Genomic DNA, 22,634 nt, shown 5'->3' with positions numbered 1-22,634 from the left:
TCTATAACACAACCTCGTAAACACCATGGTCTATATTAAAACTGTAAGCAGCGGAATATGTCTTCTGTCAGGACTGAGGCATTATCTGAAGTGTGAGAAATCAAGAAATAAGCATGCATGTGTGTATGGTCAATGTCGTGGTTGAGGCAGTCAGAATGTAATATTCTCTACTTGTGTTATTGGTTGATTTATTTCAGTCGCTGGACCGCAGCCATATTAGGACTGCACTTAGTCGTTCATACCAAACTCAAGACTTCTATTTAAGTCTTGTATTCATTGTAATGTATTTTTGTATGGAACTTACTACATGACAAGGGAGCAAACAAATCAACACCGGTTGTTAACTTCTAAGAGATAAATGCAATGACTATGTACAATCATGCACACAAGTATATCTTTCTCCCCATCTCTCTCCCCACTCTCTCTCTCTCTCTCTCTCTCTCTCTCTCTCTCTCTCTCTCTCTCCACACACACACAACACACAGACACATGCACACGCATACACACACATATAGGAATATACGAGGGAGATTCAAAAATTATATGCACTCTTGATTATTCAATGTATTTACACAAAAGCAAAAGATCAACAAGTACGTCATTTTTCTAGATGGTCTCCTTCCATTTCGATTCACTGTGTCCAACGGTCTACAAGCTTGCGCATTCCCTACAAGATTTTCAGTTGGTCGTGCAACCACTTATGCATGGCTTACTTCACATCTTCATCCATTGGAAACCATCTTTGAGCGGTCTATAAATATGATAGTCGGAATGGGAAAGATCTGGGCTGTAAGCAGGGTGTTCCAGCTCCTCAAAACCAAATTGGTTAATGGTTTCAACGGTCTGGGGGGGCCGTGTGTGCGTGCATTGTCATGCAACAACAAAACTTCTTTCGACAGTAGGCTTCGGCGTTTGGGTGCGAATTGACTGGCTTCAGTTTGTTTGCTAGCAAAGCACTGTATCTTGCACTGTTCATCGTACACCACTTTTCCAGGTAGTCTTCCAGTATAAACCCATTTGAGTCCCAAAATAGGGTTAGAATCACCTTTATCGCAGAAAACGGATTCTTGAATTTCTTCGTCGCTAGCGAGCCAGAATGTTTTCACTCCATACTCTGTCCGTTGGATTCTGCCTCATAATTATGGACCCACGCTTCATCTCGTGTGACTATTCTGCTCAAACATTCCTCGCCTGCATTGTTATAGCGATCGAGTAAACGACTCCAATACGTTTGTGTTTGTGCTTTGCAGGTAGCACTTTTGGCACTCATCTTGCAGGGGACTTTCTGGAAGCCGAGCTCACCATGGGTGATTTGATAGGCAGAAACATGACTAATCTGCAGTGAACGAGCTACTTCATCGATGATATCTACTTGGTTCACCACTACCATCTCTCGAGCTTCCTGAATCTTCTTGTCAGTGGTGAAAGTTAACAGGCGCCGTGCTCCCTCTTCGTGTGTTACACTTGTCCGGCCTCTTTTAAACTTCTTGATCCACTTATACACACTTCTGCGCGGTAGTTCGCTGTCCCCGTATGGTGCTAAAAGCCTCCGATGAATTTCAACTACTGACATATTTTCCGACCAGAGAAATCGATTCACTGTTATTTACTCTCTTGGGTGCACATTGCTAGTGGAGCGGCCATGTTTACACTGTGAAGCCAGAAGGAAAAATGGCGCGATGAGGCTGAAACTTCGATCACGCGACCACAATATAAGCATGCATGCACATAAGGCCGTGTGACAACAATAAAGATATGTTATGGCGAATGTGGTGATCATTTTTGGCTTACCCTAGTATATATACTTATACGTATACATACACAAACAAATTTAATTAAAACGACAAGAGATCGGTAAGAGTTCATTTCAAGAATGTTCAAATGGTTCTGAGATATGCTGAGATATGAGATATATTCCCCGAATAGATACAAAGTTCTTAGAATTGATACTACGTAATAGGTTCAAATACCTCCAATGCCTTTTATCTTTTCGGGGTTCATAACATAAGTACCAATTGCGCAATGTGGTCGATGTAATCGATTTACCCCTCCTCAGTGTAACAAAGCTGACCCTTTGGAATACAGATACTACTTATTTTTGATAGCTGGGTGGACTGAATCAACGTGAAATAAAGTGTCTTGCTCAAGGACACAACACAGCGCTGGAAATTGAATTCACGACCTTGCAATCGGGAGCCGAATACCACTAAGTCACGCTCCTTCTAGAAAATGTATAAAAGTGAGCATAAAGAAACTGAGGCAAAATAAGTAGACGCGAACATAGGACGAGAGATAGTATATAATATATATTATCTCTGCTCACTATAGTAAGCTATTATATAATATATACTAATTTCTAGAGCTAGGGGAAGATGTAAAGAAAAAAGTGCCTCTATGAGTAGTGAGAGAGGTATGGTATGAGGGATGGTGTGAAGGGGACAATACGTAGCATTATTGCAGTGAGTCAGTGGGGAATAGAAGTTCTCGCTTTGGTCAAACTACACAGAGTGGACAGCCTGCAGTAGGTGGCCTGAGTTTAAAAGTAGAGGAATAGAGTACTAAGAGATAATGATGTTATTCAGAATAGCTTGCTGCGTGGAAGACTGAGACAAATAGTCAGTGTGATATAGATGTGAAGATACGTGTTAATCTAAAAAGAGGAGAGAAGAGGAAAATAAAAGAGATAATGAGATTATAAATTTGTAAATTATACTCCTGTGATAGTATCGAAAATTTTACGCGAAGGTATATGGTGTATGTTAAGTTAATTGGAGTTACATTTTATAGACTAGGCTCATTCGAGGAACATCATTTGTTTAATTAATTCGTACATCCTGTTATTCCTTACATTATACTATAATCGATCATCATTATTTTACCTTTAATTACATACCTTATTATAAAACTTCCACTTGTACAATACTCATTTGCTACTACCTTCCATAGTTTATTTCATTACTCCACCTTCCGTTCGCAATTTCTCTATAACGCTTTAACTACTTATCATATTTCAAAATACATCTATTGACATTTTCATTAACTATGCGAATTTTAAAATATTACACGTTGCTCTCCAACGCTGGTTCGTTACATACATTTGTGCTTATTCATATTAGTCAATACATATATAACTTCGAATGTTAAGTCTTCATTTTTTTAGTAAATTTTTTAACCTATAAATATTAATTCCTATTAACTTGAATAGTACATGCATAAAATTTTGAATACTACTCTTCCTTGAGTATACTAGCACATTTCACAACCATTATGATCAATACTGAATCGAGCTTTTACTGATATCTTCTGATCCAAATTCCTTAAGGATTCTCCTGTATATGTACACATACTTATAATATATATATATATATATATATATATATATATATATATATATATATATATATATATATACACACACACACACACACACACACACACACACACATATATATATATATATATATATATATATATATATATAAAGTTGTAAATATATATATATATAATGTAAAGTTTTTAGATACCGTACGAGTGGAAATATATATGAAAGAAGGTTTGAAAATGCAATTTTAAAGATGTTTATTCACTTTACCGGTTTCACTTTTTTAGAAAAAGATTGTCAAAAGTGAAATATAAAGATTTATATAAGCTTTGTAGTGTTAAGTACAGGGTGTCACAAAAGTATTAAAATACATATATACATTCTCTGATAATAATAAGAAAATGTTAAAAACAGTTTAAGTATAAGTATTAATATTTAAGTATTTTAATACTTTTGTGACAACCTGTACTAAACACTACAAAGCTTATATAAAGCTTTATATTTCACCTTTGACAATCTTTTTCTTAAAAAGTGAAACTGGTAAAGTGAATACACATCTTTAAAATCGCATTTTCAAACCTTCTTTCATATATATATATATATATATATATATATATATATATATATATATATATATATATATATATATATATATATATATATATATATATATATATATATATATATATATATATATATATGAGTGTATGTATGTATATATATCTGTGTGTATGTATGTGTGTATACATATATATATATAATTATTACAAATTAAAAGGGTATATATATATATATATGTGTGTGTGTGTGTGTGTGTGTGTGTGTGTGTGTGTGTGTGTGTGTGTGTGTGTGTGTGTGTGTGTGTGTATATACATATACAAGAGAATTCTTAAGGAATCTGGATCAGAAGATATCAGTAAAATCCAAAATAAAAGCCAAAACGGGAAGAACAACAAAGTCAACAGGATGTGCACCGTGAATGTATTAAATTAATGCTCACGGAAAGTTTAACATGGGAATATGAGGGCGTGTGACATTTCGAGCATGGCTCTTCGTCAGAAAGAGGAAGGAGGAAAATGTCCGGAGAGAAAGAAATTAATAGTCCGAAAATAGTCCGAGAAAATCATGTGTGTCGTTACATGGCTGAGAAATGACTATACACACGCGCGCGCGTATAGAAACACACACACTCACACACACTCATACACAATCACACACACATACACACACACGCTAATATACGTATATCTGAATTGCTGTGTAGTGCAGTATTCCCATGTGTATTCTTGTTAAACTGTTGCCCCATTTAATCCTGACGTATTCTCAATCATATTTCATATTAAGTTATCGGGCAGACGTTCGGATAAAACCTCTAGTAACATCATTATTATGATCTTCATCGCTGTGGACGTCGTCGATGTCATCATCATATTCATGTACTCCGTACTCGCTCTCGTCGTCGTCGTCGTCATTATCACCATCACCATCATCATTACCACCACCATCATCATCATCATCATCATCATCATCATCATCATCATCATCATCATCAATAAAATCACATAAGATATTTTGATGATGATAATGATGTCAATGATGATAGGAAGGAGGAGTGTGGTGGTGGTGGTGGTGGTGGTGGTACTAGTGGCTGTTCTGGTGATGATAATGATGGTAGTGATATAGAACATCAGAGGTCAATTTCCTTTCACATTATTTAGTATTTACTGCTGAAGTCGACATTTATTTTTCCTTTATATGTGGCTGTTTTTTTTGTTGTCGTTGTTTAGCTCTAGAACTAAACTGAGCAACGCTGATCTATCCAGACACAATTTTAAAGACGTTCGGGCAGAAAGCATTTCTTCTTTTTTTTTTTTTTAGTTAGTTACAGACCATTTATGACTACATTCTCTAAGTAACATTCATATACTTAACAGAAAAACGATAAGATCCAGCATCTATTTCTAACAGATCGTACAACCATGTCACGGCTTCTCCCTGTTTGGTTCAAAATGTTCGCTTCTAAAGTAACTAGCATCATATTAATATACTTTGTCTTGCATCGGCCTTCATTTGGCCGCTTAACAATAATACAAGCATTGTATTCATGTAACACGTCAACAGAAACTCAAACTGTGACATTTACATACATACATACATCCATACATACATACATTGATACATACATACATACACACATACATACATACATTGATACATACATACATACATACACACATACATACATACATTGATACATACATACATACATACATACATACATACATACATATATTCATACACATATGCCTAGATAAATACAGGTGTACGTGTGTGAGTATAGGTGAGTGTTTGTGTGTGTAAAGCCATTATTGATATTAATATAAATGTAACCTGATGTTTGGAGATATACAAATAGAAAGGCATATAATGTGTATTTTACTGGAAGAGGCTATGCAACGTCAAAACAATATTGTTCAATATAACAAATGTAAAACGAATTATGAGAGAAACTAGAGAGACGGAAATATTATTTAAAAAAAAAAGAACAGAAAAAATAGCGTAAACATGAGCAAACTAAACAGTTACAGATGTAAACAAAAGAGCTGTATGGAAATGAGCCAATGAGATAGCTTTTACCTGATCACACATGCTACAAATATCAATGCAGCACTTGAAATTTCCCAACATTAATCTGCATGTTGTTTATTCAAACCCATTTGTACATTGCATTTAAGTCCCATTGTAAGCTTTCGATGTCATCTGGATGTTTTATTGCATGAGATAATTTGTATCACCAGCGTAGCTATCAGTCAAATAGTCAAATCTCTCAGTTTAATAAAACTCGATACTTTTTGCTTTGAGAATGAAAGTCATTGAAGAATTTAGTTCTATAAGAAGTGCTTATGAACACAAGGTGATAGTCACCGCTGTAGCGACACTCATTCGAAGAAAACATAGTTTTAAACAACAAACAACTGTAGCTGAAGTGATCTCACGAATAGTCTCTTATATCGAAATATAAGTGATTGTTCCAGAAACAAGAGCTGAAACATCTTCAGATCAAACACCATCATATAAGGAAGACGAAGGAGCATATTTTACTACCAACGATAATATCAGAAAATATAGCATACAAACAATAAGTATACATGAGCACATACGAACACCCTGGCATATGTATGTATTACGTACTGTTCTGTGATGGTAAGATCAGCAAAGAAAAAGAGATAAATATTATTTCATAGACACAACATAAGATTTTATGTGCTACTAATACTTTCTAGTGTTGAGAACATGCCAAACAAAGTTTTAGAACATGCCTGTGGTGACGTAAGTGTGTTCTGGACATTCGCAACCGACCATTGAAAATTACATTTTTACTTCTTCAGCTCATCTCTTATTTATAGCTTTATCTGCTCTGAGATCTACTGTTCTGAAATAACTGTATGTATATACATATGTATGTATGTATGTATGTATGTATGTATGTATGTATGTATGTATACATAGATACATATATGTGTGTATGTGTGTGTGTGTGTGTGTATGCCTGAGAGAGTGTGTGTGTGTGTGTGAATGTTTGTATGTATGCATGTATGTATGTATGCGTGTGTAATCTTTTATTCCTTTATTTGTTTCAGCTATACGGCTGCGGTTAAGCCAGAGCGCCACCGTGGTTTTGCACGATTACTATTTCCTCATGCTGGGGGAGGGCATCTCACCATCACTCCTAGGTGCCTTTGCTCCAACTGTTTGGCCATTTGGTACATGAGGGAGTTTGTTTCTGCTTCCCTCATCTGCACCTCATGCTGAGCTGTCGATTCATCCGATATTGTGGTAAGGAGAATGTCTAGTTCGTTTTTGAAGACATCTACGTCTATATTATGTAGGTTTCTTAATTTTTGTGGCAGAGTATTGAAGAGTAGTAGGCCTTTGAACCCTATGCTACAGTGGCGTCCAATCCTGACATTTGTATAACATTGAATGCCGAAATTAGGTACTAGCCCTTTTAGAGTATTCCATATCTAGATTATTATATATCTGTCGCGCCTTGCCTCCAGAGAGTAAAATCATAGTTGTTTCAGCCTCTCCCTAGAGCTCATGCGGTGCACTGGTTTAGTCCTTTTGTTGTGCTGACGCTAGACTGCTTCAAGCTTCCCTGTTAGCTTGACACTATGTGGTGAACATAGCTGAGAGCAGTAGTCAAGACGGCTGAGAACAAAGTTCCTTCACATGGTCAGCATAACATCTTAATCTCTTGTCTTGGAGGATCGTATTATCCACCCTGCCAGTTATCTGCACTTTGCTGTCATCTTGCTAATGTGCACATGAAATGATGCATCATTGCACATACAGATCCCCAAGTCTTTCAGTGTTTGAGACACTGGGATTGCAGTGCTATTCGCTCCTGTATATGTAAGCCGCGGTGCATTTGTGAGTTGATAGTGCAGTGCTTGAAATTTTCCAACTTGTAAGCTTGTGATATCATCTGGACATTTTTATTGCCAGCGATAATTTTGTATCATCGGAGTAGCAAGTGACAATGGTTGTCTGTGTGTACATGGACATGTCTAAGAGGGCTATTGTAAATAGTAATTGTCCCAAGACAGTTCCCTGAGAGACATCACTTCGAACTTGAGCTTCCTCAGAAAGGGCACTGTTGACCGCAACTGCCTAACTTCTGTCCTTAGGGAAAACATGCAGCCACTCTCCCAGTTTACCAGCAATTCCAACGTTTCGGAGCTTGTGACGTATCGTGCTATGATCTACTTTAACACAAGCCCTTGCAAAGTCAAGATATATCACATTGACATATGGACGGTCAAGCAGTTGTTTCAATACCCAGTCTTAGTGGTATAGGAACTGTGAGAGTCAGCTTCTCCCTGAACGGAGTATATATATATATATATATATATATATATATATATATATATATATATATGTATATATATATATATATATATATAGATAGATAGATAGATATTACTGTTTCTTTACCTCCTCTTACCAACTGATCGAAATACTCCAACAGTAGTCGTGTGTGTGTGTGTGTATGTGTGGCGGAGGGTATCTGTGTGTAGTCGTGTGTTATGTATTTGGCGTCCATTGACTATGTAACTTTTAAATTCTGCACTATCACGTTCCACCGCTTATCAGCTTCAATCTTCCTCTATAGACAGTAACTTATTTTATCGATTCTGTATCTCACATATCTCCCACGTACTCCCTTCTTTCCATAAGGTGTAAAGCATGACGAAATTAATGAATGAAGCAACGAATATTATTTTATATTATATATATATATATATCAGAATTTTCGACTCTGGTCGAATATAAAAAAGTACTCCAAATCGTTGTTAGAGTACGCACAAAGTTGTATCAAGATCGACTAGTTTTACTGACATTAGTCGTATTAGTTGTGTTACTTGTAATAGTTGTATAGTACACAAACGCTTCAGGTTAGTGTAATATATGCACCCATTGCAAGAGTCTTCCTAAATGAAAATGTTTCAAATGAATAAGATTTACGTAATGTATACCTTCCCTAATATATAATATACAAACCTGAAACGCGTATACTAAATAATTTTAAAGTATCACTATTTAGTTGGACTTCATATACACACACACACACACACACATACACACACACACACACACACACACATATATATATATATATATATATATATATATATATATATATATATATATATATATATATATATATATATATATATATATATATATATATATATACATATACACACACACATGCAGTAAGTAAATAGACTCCTTTAATTTTCAAAACCTTTTATTTAATATGCAAAGCGAACAATTGAAATGTAACCGATAGGTAGGACTGCATACTTTAGTATTTAGTTGACATTCCCTTTGCAGTTTCTAATTCAGAAACTCTTTTTGGCATTGAACTGATGAGTTTTGAGATTGTCTCTTGTGGAATTTCTGCCCAATTTTCACGCAGCAACCGAAACAATTCATCTTTAGATTTAGATTTCTGACGAGTTTTTCGTATTGCTCTATCTAGTATGCACCAAACATTTTTAATAAGGTTCATGTCAGGAGATTGGCTCGGTCAAGAAAACTTTTTGGTCCTATTATCAGTTAGCCATTGTTGATTCCTTTTTGCTGTGTAGCATGGAGCCCCATCTTCCATGAATAAAAAGTCATTTTCGTTGTTATCGTGTGAATACATTGGAAGTAGTCCTTGTTTAAGTATTTCGATATATTTTTCAGAGTTTATGGTTCCAACACATTCGATCAGCTCAGAACGACCATTGCTGGTGACAGCTCCCCTTACCGTTCCAGAGATACGGCCATGTTTCACAGTTGATTGGAGTCGTTTCAAATCAAATTCTTGATTGGGTAGCCTCTAGACCCAAACACGTCCACTGTCTGAAAATAATGCATATCTGGATTTATCTCAGAAAATCACTCTATCCCAAAAGGAACTGGATTTTTCTGACATATCCTTAGCCCATTTCTTTCTTTTCGTGATATTAATTGGTTGAAGGAGAGATATTCTTCTAGCTGCTCGTCCATAATACTTAAGCTTATGCAGATGTGTAACACACGTTCTTTGACTAACTTCTAGCTGTTTTTCAATGTCAGAAGCTTTCGGACGGGGTTCGTTTTCCACATTTCTCTTCATACAGCGAAGCTTCCTTTCCAAGAGGAATTTGAAGATTTTGGGCAATTTTTTGCTGGCTAAGACCAGCCGCAGATTGCCCAACAATACAACCTCTTTGGAAATCTGACAGTTCTGCTGAATTTTCTGTGCGTGGCATGGTTACACTTCGCAGAAGTTTAATATAATGGCACCTGGAATGAAAAAGAATGATTGCATTTTAAATTCTACACCGCTGAAAACATATTAAGACGGTAGATCAGAAATTTTGAAAATTGAAGGTGACTATATACATACATCCTGCATGTCTGTATACATATATATATATATATATATATATATATATATATATATATATACACACAAACATATATGCATTAAATGTTAGGCATTTAAGTAGCATATATATTACATAAATGTACCATCAAACCATTTTACCTGTCAAACTTTTGTTGATTGAGACTATTGTAGGAGACATTTCCACATGGCACCATTTAGCTGAATCGAGCTGGAGACGACGTCTTGTTAGTTTTAAAATGAAGCCTTGTATTTCTATCCGTCACTTGTGTATGTGTGCATGAAAACAGGTTCATTCGTATGATATTAAAACTATGTTATTTGTGCATGTGACTAGCAGGTAAAACATGCTGTTACATTCCTAAATGTGTAAGAATATATTGAAGATTGTAATATAATTAGAAACTTGTTCCTTTTGGATATGTAAGTGAATAACATCGATTTAAAAGTATATGAAGAAATATGCATTTAGGATGTTATCATGTTACTTATTGGACAGCATCTAATACTTTACATCTAAACACCGGAAGTCGCAGACGTTTGACGTCTCACGATTTCAAGTGTGCGTGCTAGCTTCTAGGTTTATTACTATGATCTATTGTTATAAACTAACAATACCAACTGAACTAAATGCTCAAATGATTATATTATCAATATAATAACGGAATTATTCTTTGATTCTTTTATTTTGTTACCTGTTTCAGTCATTAGACTGCGGCCTTGCTGGGGCACTGCCTTGAAGAATTCTTAGTCGAATGAATCGACACAAGTACTTATTCTATCTTTCTCATTTTGCCGAACCGTTGAGTTATAGGGAAGCAAACACACCAACACCGGTTATCAAGCGGTGGTGGGAAACAAACACACACACACACATATATACGACGGACTTCTTTCCTTTTCTGTCTACCATATCCACTCGTAAGGCTTTGATCGGCTCTTTCTCAAGATGCCACGCAGTGGCACTCAACCCGGAACCGTGTGTCTGGGAAGCAAGTTTCTTTCCACATAGCCACGACTGCACCTGTAATACTAATATATAATATACTGGTTTCAAATGTTGGCAAGATGTCAGCGGTTTCGGGTAGTCGGTAAGTCCTCAGCTGGTACTTATTCTATCGACTCCGAAAGAATGAGAGACACAGTCGTTAACTCGGCGGCATTTGAACTCAGAAAGTAAAGACGGACGAAATGCCGCTAAGCATTTTGCCCGGCACGGTAAGGACTTTCCCAGCTCACTGCCTTATACTAATATAAAATATATTGTAAATTATGATAATAGCAACAAAGCAAAATTAGTATCAATTTCACCATTAATTTCACTATTTTGTATAAGAACCCACCCAAAATAATAAAAGCGATAATCATGGCATCTTTGCCATAGTTCCTGGTATTACAACAGGTGCTGGCGTGGCTGCGTGGTAAGAAGCTTGTTTCCCAATCACATATATGTATAATGTACTGATTGTTGAGAGAAAATGCAACAAAATAGAGTACCCCATGTATTAGAGTGCTACCGATAGTTTCATATATTGAGAAACTCAAAAACATATTCTTCAGGCGCGAACCACATATCATAACGAACTAAAGATGCCACATAAAATTCGTGAAGGCGGTGCTCCAGCATGGTCACTGTCAAATGACTGAAACAAGTAAAAGAATAAAAGAATAGTGCGGATAACACTCAGCACTGGGTTCGTTGCTATTGAAATGCCACCCCAACTCTTCTCAAAACTGTTGACCTTATTCCTCAATGTTTGTCGTTGTTGGCACTTCGTCGCTTACGACGTCGAGGGTTCCAGTTGATGCGATAAACGGAACAGCCTGCTCGTGAAATTAACTTGCAAGTGGCTGAGCACTCCACAGACACGTGTACCCTTAACGTAGTTCTCGGGGATATTCAGCGTGACACAGTGTGACAAGGCTGACCTTTTTAATTACAGGCACAACAGAAACAGAGTGAGAAAAAGTTGTGGTGAAAGAGTACAGCAGGGTTCGGCACCATCCCCTGCCAGAGCCTCGTGTCGCTCTTAGATGTTTTCGCTCAATAAACACTCAAAACGCCCGGTCTGGGAATCGATACCGCGATCCTATGACCGTGAGTCCGCTGCCCTAACCACTGGGCCATTGCTCTTCCACATTCCACGATGTATATTGAGGTATAATGTATATATATATATTTGTGTGTGTGTGTTATAAGTGCTTCATTTGCATGTGACTGTATTTGTTCGAACGTTATGAAATTATGACTGCCTGCTCCTGTGGATCTATTAGTTTTTTGTGTATGCGTGTTAGTGTGAGTGTGTGCGTGCGCGCTTGCTCGCTCCTTGTTTAATATAAAAAAATATCTTCTTTTTTGTTTCGCAAACGTGATTTTCGTTTTTATTTATGGATGAATGTTTATGCGTGCGTGTGCACGGACTGGATTTTGTGTATTACTGGTTATTACTGAGTACGCTTATATAGGTGTCTTGCATCTTATCTTCGTATATGTGTGGACATACAACTGTATTCTATACGTGTAAGCTATATGAATGAAGATTACGTCCGTGTGTGTTCGCGCGCGCGCGTGCCCCTATATATGTGCATGTGTGTAATTGTGTATACACAAGTGTGTATATATGTGTGTGTGTATGTGTAACTCTGTGCTTGTTCACATGTTAGCATGTATGTGACTAGGTTTTGTTTGTATGAGAGTGTCGTTTGCAATTCCGCTCTTGGAAATTTCTTCTGATACTCTATTTGCATGGCTGTCTGGAATGTTTCCAATATGTTTGCAAGTTTTCAAATTAGAACTGAAAACAAGAATAAAATGAATGAAATTTGCGCTGAAGCTGATTGTCACAATCAATAAAAACAGAAAAGTGTTTAAATAATCGGTTTATAGTTATGAGAAAATATCAGTTAGCAATAAGATAAGAACAAATTCAACGTTAATCGCGGGGTCTGGGATTGGTACAATGCTAAAATATTTGGTGGATGGGCTTAACCGATTATATTGACCTTAATGCTTGGCTGCTACTTCATTGTATCCATTACTGGAGATATGACAGGTAGAAGCTGATCTGCGCGGGATTTGTACTCCTAGCGTTAAGAGTCGAAACTGTTACAGCAAGGGCAATTTGTCTAGTTCTCTAACGATTCTACCAACCCAGCACCTTAGCACCAACTTGATAATTGTAATAATAATAATAATAATAATAATAATAATAATAATAATAATAATAATAATATGCCCGGATGCAGAACCAGGCAGTGGCTCTCATGGCTTCTGATCTCAATTGATTGGAAGTGTTATCATGTACATTGTTTTGTCTTGGTATAAAAAGATGGGCTACAGCAAATATTCTGCTTAATACCACAGATTTGCCTGTCAGTTGTTTGATCTTAACCAGTTGAGAATGTCCCTTAGTGATTGACGATATGTGCATCTCTGATCATGAGCAGAAGTAGAGGGGGAGCATCATAGTCATGTGTTGAGAGGAATTCTTTGTGGTTTGAATAATTCACCTTTGGAAACATGAGTGCTTTGCTCAACATCCCTAAGCAAACCTTATTCAGGGATCTTTTGAGCGGGATGGGCTACTTGACCTGAAGAAAATTCTAACTGGGCCCCACCTGCGAGGTCATGTGCTGTTTATCTTGATATGAGATCACCATGTCGCGCACATATGGTTCTGATGCATCTTCCTGCTGTACCCTTATCAGACAGGTAGTCATGATGGGTATAATGGGATTCGTATATTTTACCCCAGTATCACTTTGATGGCATGCACTGCTCTCTCACCCAATAATAATAATAATAATAATGACGATGATGATGATGATTTCATTTATTTGCCACTAGGCCGAAGGATAAGGGGGACAATACAAAACAGACATAACGTGTGTGCGGGGTGACATATATAATGAAATGAAATAATAAATAAATAAACAAAAAAGAGTAAGTATACACGGTATATAATGAAAAGGAAGGGAAATATATAGTATACAAAGGTTAAAAAAGAAAAAGAAAAGGAGAATGATAGTTATGTAGTCCTCCTGATACAGGATGATCTCTAAGGGTAATCGAGGAGCTCTACTGTCCAAGATCTCCCTGAACACCAAAGGCAAGTTCCCTCTCGAATTTCCTTTCTCCGACTCACAGGTTTACACTCAGAGAGGTACTATCCACTCTTGCTATTTTCGAAACTTTCACTCACCCTTCGATAAACTCACTCGAGGACAGCACTTCCCTCTCCAACCATAATTTCCTTTTCAAGTTAAACTTGAAGAAGTCAATGAGACCTCTACCAAACAGGAATGTATCTGTCCTCATGCTTTTCAGCTTCGTCCACTATGCCTAATAACCGCCAAAGCTGATAAACCGGGTATTGGTGTGAAAGATGAAAACAATAAAGTTTGCTTATTGATCGACATGAGTTTTCCTTATGATCACAATATCTCACAAAAGAATTTGACAAGCTCAGAAACTATAAAGATTTGCTCATTGAAATTGAAACGATGTGGCTTCTCAAGGCAGTTACAATACCAGTGTTTGAAAGAGCACTAGGCATGATCAAAAAGGGAACTGAAAATTAATTGAGAAAGATTCCTGGCTTACCATCCATGGAAGAAGTAAAAAAGATTGTATTAACTGGTACGTTACACATATTGAGAAGAATATTCTTACTGTGAATTGTCTTTCATTTCACTCCGTTTATGTTTTTTATTTTATCATTTTTTCCCCATTTCCATTTTTTTATTTTTTCCTTTTTTGCCCTTTTTCTCTCTATCTTTTCCCCCCTTTTTTCTATCACATAACTTGACTTTGCAAATGAACAACCTGGTGAGTTGAAACTAATGGCCTACCATGTATACAGTGTTCGTTTGTCCTAGGTGTCAGGAAGATACTCGGCAAGAAATAGAAACAAAATTGAAATAATAATAATAATAATAATAATAATAATAATAATAATAATAATGATAATAATAATAATAATAATAATAATAATAATAATAACAATAATTTCATTTATTGACCACCAGGGCTGACATATAGGGGAAAATACAGTAGATGTGGACAGTGGGAGTTTCAGACAAAAGAACGAGTACGCAATTAAAACAATAACAGTAATATCAAACAAGGAGAATATAACAATGAAAGTTCCTTAGTAGGGGTAACCACCTGGGGTTGGCTCAGGTACCCCACCAATCTCGAACCACACGACGCTTCGAGGGCACCCGCGAAGGGAACCCATCTCCCTCTCAAATTCACTAGCCTACAGGCACATTATTAGAGTAGGTCCATTTTCGCTACATTCACCCACCTTTTAGCAAATGTACTGGGGGGGGGGCTCACTTTTCACTTTACGCTCATCTTCTTTTCCAAGTGAAATTTGAAAAATTTGATGCGGGACTGGCCTGAAAGGAAACTGCTGTCTTCGGTTCTTTCAACTTGGTCCATCATACAACCTCTTTTGCTACTGTTATCGCAGGGTAAGGCCAATACTCAAGACAGAGCTGAATGCAACAAACAGGATCGAAGCAATCAATACTTTAACCATACCGCTCGTGACTTATAGTTTCAAAACCATTAACTGGTCAGTTTCTGAAATATGTAATCTTGACTGAAAAATACGAGAATTGTTGACAATGCATTGAATGTACCACCCTAAGAATGACTTTACCTGTCAAAAAAAAGCGTGTGGCCGTGGACATTTACAACTGGAATTAACGATGAAGCTTGCCACAATTGGCTTCGACACCTACCTGAAAAACTCTGATGACTGGATGTTAAAACTTGTCTCAAAGCACGAAAGCAAGACAGCATCATACTCAGTAACAAAAGAGGCAAAATGAATTCCAAATCGAAGTGAATTCCAAATAAGGCAAATACCAGAATTAGACGTACTAGAAACAAATGCAGAAAAAGCTAAGCGTATGAAAACCCATGCTAAAATGTTGCTGCCTTAAATACTCTTACTTATAAATGGCGAGAAAAACCTATCAATGACATATACCCAAAGAGAGAAATAGTGCACATGTTGACAAAGCCCTTATCCATCAATGGTTAGTGTACTCTGGCTTAAAAACAGAAGCAAAAGGGTTTATCATCGCAGCCCAAGATCAATGCCTACCTATAGGGAACTGCCAGGCTCACATATTAAAGAACGGCAGTAGCTCAACATGTCTTGTATGTAAACAACAAAATGAAACCATTGATCATGTTATCTCCATGTGTATCTCAACAGGCATGATAGAGCAGCACAGTATATTCTCTGGGCAATTTGAAAAAAAACCTGGACCTGCTCCATGATAAAAACTGGTGGGAACACACAACACCTCCAGTGCTTGAAAATGATCACATCTCACTCTTCTGGAACTTCACCATTCAAACTGACAGATATAATGCCTCTTCATTGATATGACTGTCCCAACCCGCATAAATGTATCTGTGAAGATCAACCAAAAACTGAGCAAGTATAAAGATCTTGAAATAGATATTGGCAAAATATGGAACCTCAAGACTAAAACAATACCTGTTTTCATAGGTGCCCTAGGAGTGATAGCAAAAAGGGGATGATTCCTACCTAGCTCAGATACCAGGAAGCTCCAAAATGGAAGAAATTCAAAAGATGGTGCTCATGGGAACTGCCCATATCCAACGTAAAATACTGTGTACGTAAGCTCAAATTTTAAAACAAACTCATAATTTTCTTATGTCTTGTTAAATATTCTCTAAAACAATACTATGTACAAAACTAAATTTATGACACCCTAGACATAACACCAACAACTTCTAACTTGTTTCTCTTGAGATCTCTGGTTGAGACTTGGAACCAACTTGTACAAATACAAAGCAAAGGTCAAACATATAATAATAATAATAATAATAATAATAATAATAATAATAATAATAATAATAATAGTCAATGAACTAGATAGGATACAACATACACAAATGAAAGAAAAAATAAAGAAAGAGTACTATAGACGAGTTAGATCAATACTAAAAACAGAGCTCAATGCTAAAAACAAGATAATGGGTATCAACACTTTAGCTGTCCCAGTTATAAGCTACAGCTACAACATCCTTAACTGGACACTAAACGAACTATGTAAAATAGACAGGAAAACAAGAAAAATAATGACAGGATATAGGATGCACCACCCAAAATCTGACATAGAAAGGCTATATACACAACGCACAGAAGGTGGCAGGGGTCTTATACAGCTAGAAAACTATTATAAAATAACCACCATAGGACTGCAAAAATGCCTACTCCAGAAGCAAGGGAAGCTAATACAAATAGCCACAAAACACGAGCAAAACAAAAAACTGTTTTCAGTATTTAAGGAAGCTGACAAATACAAACAAGAAATCAATCTACCTAACAGATACGAAGAAGAAGAAGAAGAAGAAGAAGAAGAAGAAGAAGAAGAAGAAGAAGAAGAAGAAGAAGAAGAAGAAGAAGAAGAAGAAGAAGAAGAAGAAGAAGAAGAAGAAACAAAAGCTATAAAACAAATGAAATCCAAACTAAAACTAGAACTAAAACAAATGAAATCCAAACTAAAACAAGAACAGCAACGGACCATGATAAAACGATAGCAAGAAAAGCCCCTACATGGAAAATACTGGGCTAAACTAAATGCGAAAGAAATAGACAGAGAAAAATCCCAGCAATGGCTGAGAAGCTCAGGACTCAAAGCAGAGACTGAAGGATTTTTAATTGCTGCACAAGACCAGAGCCTCCGCACCAGAAATTACCAAAAACACACAATGAAAAGAAATATAACAAGTAACTGTAGAATATGTGGAGATCGACAAGAAACAATAAATCATATTATCTCTGGCTGCCCAGTCCTGGCTAAGAAGGAATATATTCACAGACACGACAGAGCTGGGACCTATATACACTGGAAGCTATGTCAACACTATGGAATAACAACAGAAAAAAGATGGTATAAACACACGCCAGAAAAGGTCACAGAAAACGAGAAAGCAACCATACTCTGGGATATGCCAATACACACAGATAGAGAAATTAAGGCAAATAGACCAGATATAGTTGTCAAAGATCATGAAGAAAAAAAATGCCTTCTAATTGATGTGTCAATACCAGCAGATGACAACGTTTCTCTAAAAGAAATGGAAAAACTTTCGAAATACAAAGACCTGGAAATAAAGATAACTCGAATGTGGAATCTAAAAACAGAAACAATTCCTATCATAGTAGGTGCCTTAGGTATAATAAAAAAATATTCAGACAAATACATAACAAAAATAGCAGGACTTACAAATATATATAACATACAGAAAATTGCACTACTGGGTACTGCACACATTCTACGCAAAACACTTTCAATACAGTAAACATAAGAGCACCACAGCAAACCACATCACATACCCAAGGCGCACAGAGCTGCGCTCGGTAGTGAAGTGAAAGCACGTTATAAAAATAAAACTACTGAACAGTAATAATAATAATAATAATAATAATAATAATAATTCCGGTCTCAAGAAGTGTGGCATAATCTACCTAAAATGAGGCAAGTTACAGTCCAAGCAAGGGTAGAATTATCGAATACAGACTTGATTAAACATATTGAAACGGAAGGATACAAATAACTTGGTGTACTGGAGTTCAACGAGATAATGGAAAAGGAAATGAAAGAGCAACTGAGGATGGAGTATTTCCGAAGATTGAGGTTGGTGTTGCGCTCAAAATTGACTGGATGGAATTAAAATCCAAACAGTTAATACGTGGGCGATAGCATCACATCGGTATGGAACGGAAATTATAAAATTGCAACAGAAAATGGATACCAAAACCAGAAAAATGTTGACAGTACACTGAGGCTTCCACCATAAGAGTGACACCGATAGGCTGTATTTGTCCAGAACAGGTGAGATAGGTTTGATCAGTTGCTAGGACTGTATCCAAGCAGAAGAAAACAGCTTACGGTGGTATATAGGAATGCCGTGGAGCCACTGTTGAAAGACACGTAGAAGGCCGGTGTCATCAAAACTGAGAATTGTATAACTAAAGAAAAATTTAAATAAGAAATGATAAAAAGAAAGAGAAAAGGCATGGAAGGAAATGAAATTGTACTGTCAGTTTGCAAGAGATGTTGAATGTCAAGACACGTACAGAGGACCAGTGGCTATGGATGAAGAGGGATGACTTGAAGATGGAAACAGAAGCACTCATATGCGCAACTCAGGAACTAGCGTTTAGGACCAACTATATGAAGTGCAGAATAGACGACACTACAGATAGTAATGTGTGGTGAGAGGGATGAGACGGTATGGTACATCGTTAGAAAATGCCCGAAACTGGGACAGTGCGAATAGAAAAGACGCCATAACAAAGTGGCAAAAATGATCCATTGGGATCTCTGTGAAAATTACGGCCTACAAAGAGCAAAGCCGTGGTATGAGTGAACTCCAGAAGTCCCCGAAAATGAGAATTGCAAAATTCTGCGTGATGCAATAATCCAGTGCGATCACCTGACTCGACATCGGAAACTGGACGTTGTTGTGGTGAATAAAAAAGAAGGAACATGTATGTTCTTACCCCGGTGACAACAGGATCAATGTGAAAGAAGAAAAAATAAACCACTCTTACAATTTGAAATGAGAAATACGAAGTTTGTGGTCAATGAGGAGAGTAGATGGAATTGGAAGTATCAGCACTCAGCTACCAGCGTGGCTAAAAACGATTGGTGCTAGTGTAAGGGTAGAAGACATACAAAAATCAAGATTGCTTTTAACTGTAAGAATTCTTCGCAGGGTTCTTGGAGCATGACCAGTAAACAAGTGTCACCTTAGTCTGCTGGCTGTGGACACCTGACACGTTCCATCATATCCAGCAAAATAAGCAGTAAATTATGTTGATCTTTGTAATGAATTGTATTTCTTTTATTCATTACTTGCAATGTTGGGTAATGTGGAATTTTAACTTTCAAACGTAAAAGGAACATATTTTAATGCCGCATTTTCGTTAACTCGTCTCATTTCTCTAGTCATAGTCTGAAAGAGTATCATTTAGATCTCATTTCTTACTTCTTGCTTTGTACAGTACCAAGGGATCTGGCACTCAATGAAAGAAGAAAAGGTAAGGCATGTGAATTGCAACCAAAAAGAAGCACCAGGCACTGACGACTTGAACTATTGCCCGATATAGATAAAATTATATTTATATCTCTGAAACCTATGTGTATGTCCAATAGCCTCGCCCTAAATCAGATGAAATGGAACTGTGTTAGTAACCGGCTTGCATTTGATGCAACGAAAATTTTGTGACCAAATGATAAATGTTTAAGTGTACTTAACGGCCTTTGTGTGTTTTGGAATGGTTAATATGTGCTTTCCATAGAGTAACTGTTTTAGTTTCAACACATGTTCTGACGTTAAATAAATTATCTGAATAAATACATCCCAGAAACTTTTTCTTTGCTCTATTTGAATAAAACCAAATAAAATAAAATAAAATATATATGTGTTTAGAATCAGAAACTATACGACATCTGTGTTTCTTTAAATAGAGACTTCTCAGTTTTATTGCTCCGTTGTATCACAGCCATACACATCCTTCATGATTGATTTAGAACACATTCTTTTAACACGAACAATGCAGCCTTCGCATTTTGCGTCAATGATAAGAAAAAGGAAGAGAAGAATAATGAATTAAATGAAAATTTGGAACAAAATATGTTAAAATGATAAGATAAAGGAGAAAATAATTGCACGGCAAGCATTCACAAATATTTCAGACAAATACAAGATAGATTTACTTATTCTATAAATACTAGTTACCAAGCACCTTATTAATGTGTAATGTTGAAGGTCTACCAACAGTTGCATGAGTCTAATGTCTGAAAATCAAAAGGTATTGAAAGAATATCATTAAGCATATAAATATAGAGGTAGACTGCGTGGAGACTTCTAAGAAGTCAATAAACATGTACGAAGTTATTCATTCTTATCGAAAAATATATGTACGACAGTTAGATGTCTACGTAAGCAGAAAAGTCTGCCAACAATACAAATCTAATATCGAACACGAACTATTATACATGCACGCATGCACACACTAACACATAATACACACACACACACACACACACACACACACACACACACACACACACACACACACACACACACACACACACACACACACACACATATATATATATATATATATATATATATATATATATATATATATATATATATACATATATATATATTGGGTTGGTGCATAATTATTCCGGCTTTATTTTAATAAATTTTATTCAACAAAAAAACTAACAATATTTAACAAAAAACATCTTTAAATGACTGTCTGCCAAACAAATGGGAAGCTGTAATTTAAGTAGATGGTGAATATGCTCCGAAATAATCATTTAAAGATGTTTTTGTTACGTGTTGTTATTGTTCTTGTTGAATAAAATTTGTTGAAAAAAAAAGCTGCAATAACTATGCACCAACCCAAGGACCACCTCTGTCCAGCACTCGCTATGATTGATCGCTAGCCACTAAACCTTTTTTTTATGTTCTCACTCTGTTTATTTCTGTGTTCCTTTCTGTTGAAGAGCATAGGCTCGAAACGTAAAAGACTTTCTCACTTCCCGAGCGTTAAACTAATACATCTGTTTGCTGTTTACACACCCGTCTTCGTCTTTTGTTTTGTTTATTTTTTTGTAAATTCCAGCAATATATATATATATATGTGTGTGTGTGTGTGTGTGTGTGTGTGTGTATGAGTGTGTGTGTGCATATATTACATATATGCATATTTATATATATATATATTAATATGAATCCATATGTATATTTATATATATATATATATATACATATATATATTTAAATACGTACATATATTTATATATATGTATATGAATATATATATGTAAATATAACGTGAGAGAGTTAGGGGTTGGGGGTACAACCCACTAAGGGATAGTATCTATCCAGTATACTGCTGGGACTTTTTCTTTTCTTCCTCCCTTTGTCACTTTTGCTATGAATTAAATTAATGAATTCAACGGGATACACCGTCTGCAAGTAGTTGGGTTCAGCATATTATCCTCCATTTTCTATATGTAAATATATATATTCGTATATATACATATATATATATATATATATATGTATGTATATGTTTAAATATTTATATGTATATATATATATATATAAATATACATATGTATTCATATTAATATATATATATATATATATATATATATATATATATATAAATATGCATATATGTAATAAATGCACACACACACTCATATATGTGTGTGCATGTATGTATGTATGTATGTATGTATGTATGTATGCATGCATGCATGCATGTATGTATGTATGTA

This window comes from Octopus bimaculoides, chromosome 6, assembly GCF_046866305.1.
Source record: "Octopus bimaculoides isolate indiv1 chromosome 6, ASM4686630v1, whole genome shotgun sequence".
Taxonomy (NCBI): domain Eukaryota; kingdom Metazoa; phylum Mollusca; class Cephalopoda; order Octopoda; family Octopodidae; genus Octopus; species Octopus bimaculoides.
This window is presented reverse-complemented; position numbering follows the sequence as displayed.